The sequence below is a fragment of the Heterocephalus glaber genome, unplaced genomic scaffold, assembly GCF_053883595.1.
Source record: "Heterocephalus glaber isolate CG9 unplaced genomic scaffold, H.glaber_assembly_v1.0 deba00001720, whole genome shotgun sequence".
In the NCBI taxonomy this organism is placed as follows: Eukaryota; Metazoa; Chordata; class Mammalia; order Rodentia; family Bathyergidae; genus Heterocephalus; species Heterocephalus glaber.
In genome coordinates, this window is record NW_028258433.1 from 4,029,299 (window position 1) to 4,041,559 (window position 12,261).

At 38.7% G+C, this 12,261-nt stretch overlaps 1 protein-coding gene and 1 pseudogene across 5 annotated transcripts in view; one reads left to right on the forward strand and one right to left on the reverse strand.

Moving 5' to 3' along the window:
* The window catches only part of Fry (FRY microtubule binding protein), a 475,943-nt gene that overhangs the window by 112,671 nt on the left and 351,011 nt on the right, over positions 1-12,261 (forward strand). The window lies entirely within an intron of this gene.
* On the reverse strand, positions 1,694-9,135 carry LOC147821691 (protein kinase C iota type pseudogene; annotated as a pseudogene). Its single transcript, XR_015446685.1, has one exon. The product of XR_015446685.1 is annotated as a protein kinase C iota type pseudogene (transcript).

A 12,261-nucleotide genomic window follows, 5' to 3' on the forward strand; every position in this document is an offset into this window, starting at 1 on the left:
AGGCCAGCCTCAGCTACATAGTGAGTTCAAGGCCAGCCTGAACTGCATAGCAAGACCCTGTCTCAAAAAAAGGTCTGTTTGTTTATTTATTTATTTATTTATTTATTTATTTATTTTTATAAAAACATCCACGAGGGGGAATTTTCATTCAGGGCTAACTGTAGTGCAAGAAAACATGATTCTTCACACAAGGCCCTGGATTTGATCCCCAGCACCACACACACACACACACACACACACACACACGAAATAAGGTGAGTTCATATACTAGCTGGGAGTTCTTTTTTCTTAAAACATACACAGAAATTGATCAAGCCTCCATTCCATACCTATAGAAAGCCTCAAGGCCAACTCCAAGATTTCTATAACTGTTTAGTACTTAATTTACTGCTTCTGCTAATATTTTAGTTTAGTCTGTTTTGGCTGTTTGTGGATTTTGTTCATTATGTTTTTATACTCTCTTCTTTATGTAGTCAGAAATGAGATTCAACCTCTGTCCTCAAATTCCACAAAAACTCAACCATAAAAGTCTCTGCATGTAGCAGATTCTTTTGGATGTCTAGAGAGACAAGGAGAATTAAGATATTCATTTAGCACAAGCAACTTTGATATAATAGCAGACAGCCCTGCCCTTGGAAAGCCCTTTAGCCATGTTTTCATCAACATTTCTTGGTGATTGTTCTGTGAGTATTGTTCAACTTCTGACCATCATGGTGACTCCTTTATTTTTCTCTTCACCAGTCTATTCTTTCAGGTGCCTTCCTACTATGTTATCTGCAGAATTTCATCTTCTTCTCCCTCTATTGTATAAAACAGTTCTATTCTTTCCAATTTATCCTTCTAAGGTCTTCTTCAGACCTGGATTTTCATTTCCAAAAGAGATCAAAGTGCTTATCAAAACCAAGGGACCATCTGAGACCATTTCCTGTAAGCCCACGGTCACCCTAAGAGTACAAGAAGGCCATCTGCAAATCTTGTTACAAAGTCAAGGCTGGTTCATTGGTGTTGGGATTGACTTAGGAATGTGTACTTCAATAGTCTTGATATGGTTCCGTTAGAGAACACTTTCAGATCATTCTTTGAGAAATTCTGTAGCCTAAGAAAACTTTTATAGAAGGCAGTTGGAGTTCAAAGCATTTTTCCCTCCTTTACATATCCAATAAACCTTATTCTAAACAAAACCCTAAAATGATGGCTTTATGTTCACAAGTCAACATAACCCCATGTTCTTGGGGTTTTTTTGTTTGTTTGGTTGTTTTTGTTTTTTGTTTTTTGGGGTTTTTTTGTACCAGGGATTGAACTCCGGACCTTACGCTTGCAAGACAGGCGGTGGAACCACTGAGCTAAATCCCTGGCCCTGGCCCCATGTTCTTTTTTGCTCAGATCGTCTTACCCAAGTCACACTCTCATGAGAAGCTGTCAGTTAAATCTTCAATATACTTACTATTAAGGGATAAGACTCATGTTTCCCTTGTCTTAAGAGGATTTCTCTTGCTAGAAGTATGGTTGTGTTCACTTGAACAGGCTCAGTGACCCATTTAGCTAAGGCATGGAGGGTGAAGTTTGTTCAATGACATTCTTGAGACCTTTGCTTACAGTCTCGCAGCCTGGGCAACTGGCTTTCAGAGGACAGTCAAAGGATCAGTGATACTATCTTGAGTTAGTAGAGTTCCACATTGTCTTATATTTTTAATATCCAAAGTAGTTTGTGATACCTTCACATTAACTTGAGCAGTGCTGCTCAGTGAGGGTGCTTTTTTTTAAAACCCAATTTGCAGTATAGCTGTGCTCCTTTTGAAAGATAATCTTAATTACAAAAATCAGAAAATGATGAGGTCATTATTAAGTATATAAATTATCCATACTATGCAGTGATAAATCTTTTTGTGTAATATATTTTAAATAATATGCTTACAAAAATGTGATGTACATGTTTCAGGGAAGTATTAACTCTATTGTGTGAAGAAATACACATATATAATATATGTACCATATATACCAGTGGTGGTCAACCTGTGGTATACGTGATACAGTGGGCTGTTTATATCATTGAAAGCTCTAAAAAGTTCACTATCACTGATATATTTACATATATTTTTTCTAATAATCTTTCATCTGTTTTTTATCACTTCTACCTTCTACCTACTTTTACCTTAAATTCCTGGCTGTTTGAATAGACTTGACTTTTCTGTTTTCAATTCTCCCAGAAATCTAGTGATCTCTGCCAGCAATGAGTGTTCAAGAGATTCTGGTCCCTCCCCCAGGAACTGTGTTACACTCTCCCCTCTTCCAATAGCAAAGTGTGAATCCAGACAAGTAATTTATCCATTCCACATGCCCTAGATTCTTCCCTCTAACGTGGGATACAAATAAAAGTTGACCCCAGGAATCTCCACTATTCTAAGGACCCCTGGGGTCTAGAACTGTATTCCCAAAATAGTTCTTTCAGTCACTGGTCAATTTTCGTCTATTAAATGTGAGCCATTCTGTAACATTCTGCATTTCATTTTAACAATTTCTCTCATATTGGAGCCCCTTTGCTTTCAGAATCAAGCCCATATACTTAAGCAAGGCATGAAAGACCTGTGAGCGCTCCCAGCCTGGCCCCACACACAGAAAGAAGCTTCCAGCCTAGCCCTGGCACTTCCTTGAAGTTTGCTTAAGCTATATGGAACACTGGCTGCCCTCAGCCTTGCTGTTATTCCTTGACATATGTTTTCCCAGACTTCCTCACTTGCCCACCTTACTTTTCTCTGATCCATGCTGTGTTTCAAGGCTAATTCACATGTCACCTTATATCTCAAACTATCTCTCATACTTTCAACCCCAGAAACTGTATCGCATGAATGAATGAATGAATGTACATTAATGAATGAATTTACATAAGTGAATGAATGAATACTTTGCCTGCCTATCTTAACTGCCTGCAGTGTCTTAGCCATTGGCAACAGGCACAGAGGTAAGTTATTTTCTTTAAAAAACTACCCTTGGGCTGGGGATTTAGCTCAGTGGTTCCGCCACCTGCCTTGCAAGCACAAGGTCCCAAGTTCGATCTCCGGTACCAAAAAAATAAATAAACAAGTAACCCTTTTAGTATTTGTTTTCTGTCACAATAGTTTTCTCTCTTCTCTCCAAATCCCTTATCACTTGGACTCCCATTATTTTACCCTTCCTTAATATGTCCTTGTTGAAAAATGTCTTTGTCTTATATTATTAGGTACTTTAAGACCTGTACAGATTTAAGTAAGTGATAAATATAACATCCTCTGCACTGCATAGAATAGGATTCTAAAAGCTAAATAAAATCTTTTTCCATTGAAGGCAGCCTCACTTTTTCCACTTCTCTTTCCTTACTTACTGCATGTTGAAACTGGTGTTGCTCTTCAGATGTCAATCAAGTTGTCTAATTTTCTGAGTGGATGCTCTAACTTATGTTGTTCTTGCATACAACATTGGCTGAAGTTATTTGTTAATCTGTTTTTGGCTAACAGCATTACAAAATCAAAACTTTCTATGCACTTCCTTCTTGCTGATGTTATTATGTAGGCTACTATTGCCGGTTTGTGTTTTGTGCAGTAATATTGATGAGTAAAGTGAAAAGAAACTCAGCAAGAGGAGATAAACTTGTCAGAAAATAAAGTGAAGTTCCTAAAATTATGAATATGGTGAAAAGTGGATTCAACTTTTGAATTAAGTAATAAGATATAAAATTTTACTCCTAAGAAAGCTTTTTTGAAATAGTTCTTTGATACATGGAATGAATCATTTACCTACTGAAGCAGCATAACCTATACCCCCAGAATAACCAGCTTTACAGCTGACAGCAAACTCCTCAAGGCAAGGACTTTATATGTTTGGCACAATTATACCTATTGTATATCAGTACTATTTAAATATTTAATAACAGTTCCTCCCACACCTATTCCTGTCAGGTCTGGCCTTCCTGATTTGTCATGTCTATAATCAAATATGTATTTATACATTAATCATTGAGGTGTGGTGCCACTTTTAAGCCCGAGTGAGATGGTGCCACCTTCTCTAGATCTGGGATCTGCTCTGGGCTACTGGAATGTAGATAATTAGCTATGAATATCAAACAATTCTCTGTTTTTCTTTCTTCTTCAACTGTCTTTATTTTTAGAAATATCTCTTTTATAGAATGAGCTATATTTTCTCCGAAAAAGAAAGTGAACACTCTTTTTGAAGTTTCATGAGACTTGTGCCTCATCATGTAGGCTGCGTGGGTAATGAAGTGACTTGGGCAGCTCAGTTTACATCTCTGGAGGTTCATGGTTCGCTCATCTGTAAAAAGATCCTCTGGACTAATTGCAAGTGCTTCTAGGCCAGACTTCTAGTATCTTGCCTATTTCCAGATAGTTTTTCAGAAGAGTGCAATAAAAGTGCTACTATTTAAGTACAGTCATTCTCTGACTTGCGAATGAGTTCCATTCTGGGAGAACATTCGGTCGGATTCATTTGTAAGTCTAAGTGAGTCTTGTACACCTTTGACACAAATATACAATGTAAAGCATTAAAAAAACCAAACACACAAATGCTGTACACTTTCACACTGTACAGTAAGCACACAGGACCATAACGGTGACAATGTTCAGCAGACACATGAGCTACTTCCATGATTTGTATGCATCTACAAATGTTCCCAAGGTTAGTAAGTCAGGAACTTCTTGTATTTAATTTAAAAAATTTTAACATGAAAAAGAAGGTACACAAATACACATTACATTATGATGACCAAGGCAGTATTCTACATGACAAAAATCAAAACAAAACAAATTTATAAAGTAAATGTCCCAGCACTGAACAAGATGCTTGAAATTAATCCAGGCTTCATATGCATAAAATGATCTGACCACAGGCTTATGCAAAATAAATTATTCCTGAGAACACCAAAATGCCAACCATTCTGTCTGTAAACTGCCTTATTCCCGGTGAATGTTTTGAAAGACCTACTATATAATATGAAAAGAGCTAGCGTGACACTTAAAGATGGCAAAAAAATAGAATATAGTTAAAAACATATTTGTAGTGCAGTTCTGCGTAAAATATGCAAGTCAATCTTACTACTTAAAAATCTATACTTTAAATTAAAAACAAAAGGGCCAGGGATTTAGCTCAGTGGTTCTGGTGCCTGCCTCATAAGCGCAAGGTCCCGAGTTCGATCCCCGGTACCAAAAAAAAAATAAACATATTTCTTATATGTTACAATTCTCTATAATTTTATGCTGTGGATAATGCTTTTTGCTTTAAAACAAGTTCCAAGCATTAAGAGAAATATATATGGCTCACAAATGAATAAGCAAATGTCTATAAACATTTTCCTTTATGTTTTTATTACTTTCAAACTTGAAAATTGAAGAAAAGGTAATAAATCTAAAAGCTTTGGAAAAGTTACATTTCTAATGAAATGAGGTACCTCAAAAAAGATAAAAAGTTAATTTATTAAATGCCTACAAATTTTAAATCATTCTAAATTTAAAACTAGTGTACCTAAAATTAAATTTTGCTCAGATTGTATCATTATAACCTATTTAGAAAATGATGGTTACTTTTCAAGTCCTTTGCATAAAAATAGGACTAGTGCAGGAATGCTATAGATCTGGTAACTCTTTAAATAATAAATTACTGACCAGTAATTTCAATAAAAATATTTTGAAGAACTTTGCCCCTGAAATGAATTCTACTATGTATTTCATGTGTTATCCTACTAAATAAAAAAACTTAACTAAGGAGATAGAACTATAATATATATGTGTTTTCTGCAGATTAATTTAAAAGTGTTATAATTTTTTGGATTCCCTGAAGAGTACATCAACTGGGGTCCAAAAGGTATAGGTAATATGGTTTGAGATCAATAAGCATAGGTAAGACATTCTACTTAAAAGACAAATTATTTTCCTGTATAGTACATAACTAGAAAAAGTATTATACTTTCTGTCTCCACTCAACAAATGGAATGTTTACATTTATCAAGAAAAACATTCAATATTCCCTATTATAGACTGTAAGAATCAAGTATTAATCTAAATATAACTACAAAAAAGAAATTTAAATTAGCTTCTAGACAGTTATGAAATGGTTCATTGAATTAAGGCTGGTAACCAGTTTTTCCAAGCATTAAATAGTAATAAGCAGAATGCATAGCTGACAAATGAGGATCAGACCCACTCTTCTTCATACATTGAAAGACGACTGATATACTCCAAACCTGCAAACTCGTATCCTTCCATTTTGCTCATGATGTCATTATCATCTGGTGTGAGCTGGACAGGTTCCTCAGTAAACTGAGAATCAAAGTTGTCCAACCCAAATCCCTCAGACATATTTGGTTTGAAGGGAAGCACTACTTGCTTTCACTCCTTCATGTCCCAGTCAACATTTTGAAAGAATGGATGCTCCTGAACATCGGCAAAGCCCCTCTGAGGATGGCAACCCAATCCTTCCTTTGGGTCCCTGGTCAGAAAACTCTTTAGGACACTTGCAGCTTCTACAGACAGACCCCGAGGTATGCGAATTTCTCTTTGCAAAATGACTTGATAGAGATTATTGTTTGAGTTTTGGTCAGGGTTATCAGAGCTCTCATCAAGATGAAAAGGAGACTCTCCAATCAACATCTCATACATCAGTACTCCGAGAGTCCACCAGTCCACACTGAAACCATAATCTTCCCCACTTACAATTTCTGGAGCCAGGTAATTAGGAGTGCCACAGAAAGTGCTGGTCACATCTCCGGGCTGTAAGCCTTCCTTACATAGGCAATAGTCGGTGAGTCTAATGTGCCCTTCTGAGTCCAGTAGAATATTGTCCAATTTCAAGTTTCTATACAGTATCCCTCCCTGATGAAGATAGTTGAAGGCTAAACTGATTTCTGCAGAGTAAAACCTGGCATGTTCTTCAGGAAGGATTCTTTGTTGCTGCAGATAAAACATCAGATCTCCACCATTTACATAGTGTAGAACAAAGAACAGTCTGCTTTCTGTCTGGTAGCAAGAATGCAGTCCTACAAGAAAAGGATGATTAGTGGCCTGCTGTAAAACGTGCTTTTCTGTCTGTACCCGATCAGTGTTGACAAGCTCTTTTTTCACTGCTTTCATTGCATACACACGACCTGATTTTTTCAGTTGGACTAACAGTACTTTCCCATAACTCCCCCTGCCTATCACACGAAGCAAATCAAAGTCCTGAAGACCTAAACCAGGTGAAGCTTTGCCACTTTCCCTGTTGTTCCCTGCCTCATTCTCTTCATCAACTTGCTCTAAAGCCTCATGAGTTGTAAGGTTCTGTGGGGTTGCTGTTTGTGCAGGGTCTGAAGCCATGGATGATGGACCGACTGGCATCAGGGCGTCTGATGGTAAAGAATGCTGCCCACATTCAACTGTGACAAATGTGTGGCACTTCTTGTGAACCGAGAGTTTACATTTGGTGCACTTATATACCTGGCGGCCAAGTCCCCCTACACGGTCTGTGCAGACAGCACAGTGAGCCTGCCTGCTGAAGCATTTGGCTTGAAAAGTGTGGCCATTAGCACAATACAGCTTTCTCCAGCAGCCTGCAGCTCTGTGGTGGATGGATTTCTCTTCTCCAGGACAAGGCATTTTAGGATGTTCTGGTATACAAGGTGATACATGAACTAAGAGTTCATTTTGAGAACATGAGTTTTTTAGTCCAGAAAGCCTAAAGGCCTCTTCTAACTCCACCTGAGGTGACACAGTGTATGACTCTCCTTCCTCATCTACCCAGTCTGTGGTGAAAAGCTGTTTATTGTCCAAACACCACAAATCTTGATCTTTATCACAAAGGCCCGCAAGGGAGATGGCATTCTCAAAAGATATTGTCAAGATGCCTCTTCCCAAAATCAGGGCCGATGGGGTAGAGGTGTAGATCATGGAGGTGCCCAGGAAGAAGGGACCATAGATGGGTTGGCTTCCCAGGAAAATGGGCAGGAAGGGCTCAGAGAATGAGTGTGGCCTGACTTCCTGCAGGGACCACACTGGCCTGAAGTCTGCAAGGCTCTCTGTGAAGTTGTTTCTGATAGTGGCAGCCAGGCCTGGGTGGATGTACACCGGGCTTCTCAGTGTCTCTCGGGGGCCGCTGGCTGTGACTTCAGTCTCCCCTACTGGACTTTGACTCTCTAGGGTTTTTGTGCCCGGGTCTGGGGAGACCTGCCCAGAGCTACGGGGTGTTTCTGGGCCTGGTGATAGTTCCCCTGGGCTCTTTCCAGTTTCTGTGCCTTTGATATTTGGGCTTAGGGAGACTTCACAGAGGTACCTTGATTTTGATAGGTCCCTGGTGGTCACTCCCCTGGAGACCGTCCCTGGGGTGTCTGTGACAGTCATGTGGCTGCTGCAGTGTGGCCTGCGGCCTCTGGATGGAGTCAGCCGTCTTCTCAGTCTTTCACAGATACTTTCTCTGCCTGGGGTCCTGAGGCTACGGCCTCGAGAATTGGAGAAGCAGCTCAGCATGTTCGCTGTTGACCGTCTCCGGCCAGGTGAGCTTAGGAGACGGTTGGTACTAGATTGTGACGCCCATTAGAAGGGTTCCAAGTTCTGTTTGAAGATGTTGCCAAGGAAGTGAGGTCATGTCTTGGGGTTCCACAACCAAAGTTCCCCCTGTGATGTGAAAATCCTATGGCCCATCTTTTTCTTCATACTAAATAAATCAGTGCCTATTTATTTATTTATTTATTTTTTAAAAAAAAAAAGAATGGGGCTGAGCACCACAAGGTCAGTTAGCCTTAGATTAGAAGTTTGAGACTTCCAGGGCCATCTCCGACCTCTGGGAAGGGAGAAGGCCTGGAGGTGGTGTTGGTCACCAGCATCCACAGTTAGGGCTCAGTGATGAAACGTCTATAAATACCCTAAAAGACAGAGTTCAGGGAGCATCCAACTGGCCACACGTCCATGTGCTGGGAACACCGTGCACTCTGCATCATGGGAAAGAGGCATCACACATGGACCCTCCCCTCTCTGACCTAACCCTGTGTGTTCTTCATCTGGCTGTTCACATGTCACCTTCATAATAAGGAAAAGAGAAGCAATGCTTCAGTGGGAACTACAATTTGAAGAAATAATAGAATATTCCAGAATTAAACTCATACCTTGAAGACCATGGTGCACAGCAAACTCAAAAAAAAAAAAACACTGCACTCAACTTCATAAATGAAAAACAGATTATGGTAAAAGAAAAAAAGAAATGCAATGCAGCTAAAACGTCTCTCTGTGCATATTTGCAAACAACAATTTCCGGGATAATCTTTTTTTTGCAAAACTCCAACAATTGCATATTTTTCATACCATTTAATCAACCAGATGTCAAAATTGCAAGTGTATTGTTTTATTTCTTTTAATTTTTTTTAATTAAATTCTTTTATTGTTACATTGTAGGTATACAACACAATTACATTTCTCATTGGGAATTGTACCTTTACATAATGCATCTTGGTTCTTATTTTTTCCCCATTTCTAGCCCTCCTTTCACCCCCTCCACCCTTCCCTATTTACAAAGACTTTATTTCCATTTTTTCCATTTCTCATCATTTTTCCTTCCCCTTCTTTCCTTTCCCCTGCCCCTCCCACTACCCCTACCCCATTGGACCTTTTCTTCCTATTTTGTGTTATCGATTATTCGTTCAAATCATTGGTACATTTTAGGTATACAATATAATGACATTCATCATTGGAAATTTGCACCTTTACATAGTCTCTCTTGGTTCTTATTTTTCACCCTTGCCCAGCCCTCCCTTCAACCCCTCCATTCCTCCCTATTTACAAAGATTTGGTTCCTATTTTTCCATTTTCTCATATTAATCCCATTCCCTTCTATCCTTTCCCCTAGCCCTCCCACTTCCTTCCCCTTTGCCCCTTTTCTTCCTATTTCACATTACCTATTATACATTTAGTCCTTATTTACACTTTCAGTTTCTCACACCAGAGAAACTATTCGGTATTTATACATGTGTGTCCTATTTATTTCACTTAAGAGTATCACCTCAATGTGCATCCACTTAGCTATAAATGTCTCTAATTTCTCATTTTTTATGGCTGAGTAGTACTTCATTTTATAAAAAAACCCACATTTTCTTTATCCAGTCTCCAGTTGATGGGCATTTGGGTTGTTTCCAAGTTCTAGCTATCACAAACTGTGCTGCTATGAACATGGGTGCACATATATCACTGTGGTATGATTCTTTTAATTCTTTGGGGAAGATCCCCAGTAGTGGAATAGCTGGGTCAAATGGGACTTCCAGTCCTAGTTCTTTGAGGTATCTCCATACTGATTTCCACAGTGCTTGCACCAGTCTACACTCCCACCAGCAGTGGAGCAGGGTTCCTCTTTCCCCACAGCCCCACCAGCATTGGTTATTGGTTGATTTCATGATAGCAGCCATTCTTTCTGGAGTGAAGTGGAATCTCAGCATTGTTTTCATTTGCATCTCTCAAATGACCAGTGATGTTGAACATTTTTTCATGTATTTGCTATTTCTACTTCTTTGTCTGAGAAATGTCTGTTCATTTCAGATACCCATTTTTGGATTGGGTCTTTAAATCTGGGAGGTCTGATCTTTTTAAGTTCTTTATACATTCGAGATAGTAGACCTTTGTCTGAGGAAGAGCAGGTGAATCCCACATTGTGGGTTGTCTCTTCACACTGCTGGTGGTTTCTCTTGCTGTGCAGAAGCCTTTTAATAAGAAGAGATCCCACTTGTTGATTGTTTGTGCTAGTTCACGGGCAACTGAGGTTTTGTTCATAAAATCTTTTCTTACACTGATGTCTTCAAGGGTTCTACTTAACCTCTGTTCCAACTGGTTCAGAATTTTTATTTTATATTTAGATATTGAATCCATTTTGATTTTAGTTTAGTGCATGGTGAGAGATACAGGTCTAGTTTTAATCTTTGGCAAGTTGAAGCCCAATTTTTCCAGCACCATTTATTAAAGAGGTTATCTTTCCTCCAGTGAGGGTGTTTGGGTCCTTTATCGAAGATGAGATGGCTGAGTGTGTCTGGTGTTGTTTCTGCATCTTCTAATCTGTTCCACTGGTCCTCAGGTCTGTTTCTTTGCCAGTACCATGGTGTTTTTATCACAGTAGCTTTGTAGTATAGTTGCAGGTTGGGGATTGTGATACCCCCGCCATGCCTCTGTTACCCAGAATTGCTTTTGCTATTCTGGGTCTCTTCTTGTTCCAAATGAATTTTTAGATTGTTTTCTCATGGTCCATGAAGTATGCTGGTGGGATCTCAATTGGGATGGCATTGAATCTATATAGCAGTTTTGGAAGTATGGCCATTTTCACTATATTAATCCTTCCTACCCACAATCAAGGGATATCTGTCCATATTCTGATATCGTCTTCAATCTCTCTTTTCAGAGTGCCATAGTTTTCAGAGAAGAGGTCTTTGATTTCTTTCATTAGGTTGATTCCTAGGTATTTCAGTTTTTTGGATGCTATTGTGAAAGGAAGTATTTGCCCTATTTCTCTCTCCGTGAGTCTGTCATTTGTATAGAGGAAAGCTATTGATTTTTGTGTGTTGACCTTGTAACCAGCTACTTGACTGAATTTGGTTATGAAGTCTAGAAGACTTTTGGTGGAATTCTTGGAGTCTTCTATATAGAGTATCATGTCATCTGCAAATAATGACAATGTGACTTCTTCATTTCCTATCTTTATTCCTTTTATTTCTTTCTCTTGTCTAATTGCCATGGCTAATGTTTCCAGAATTATATTGAACAAGAGTGGTGATAGTGGACATCCTTGTCTTGTTCCTGATTTTAGTGTGAAGGATTTCAGTTTTTGCCTGTTTAGTATGATATTGCCTGTTAGTTTTTCATAGATGGCTTCTATCAGTTTGAGCTAGAGACCTTCTATTCCAATGTTTTGTAGGGTTTTTATCATAAATGCGTGGATTTTGTCAAATGCTTTTTCTGTATCTATTGAGATGATCATATGGTTTTTTCCTTGGCTCTATTGATACAGTGTATTACATTGATTTGCATATGTTGAACCATCCCTGTATCCCTGGGATGAATCCCACTTGGTCAGAGTGTACAATCTTTTTGATGATCTTCTGTATTCTATTTGCCAGTATCTTATTAAGGATTTTTGCATCAATATTCATTAGCGAGATTTGCCTATTGTTCTCTTTTTCAGTTGGGTCTTTCTGTGCTTTGGAGATCAAGGTGATGCTTGCCTCCAGGAATGAATTTGGGAGTATTGCTTCCCTTTCAATTTCATTGAAGAGTTTAA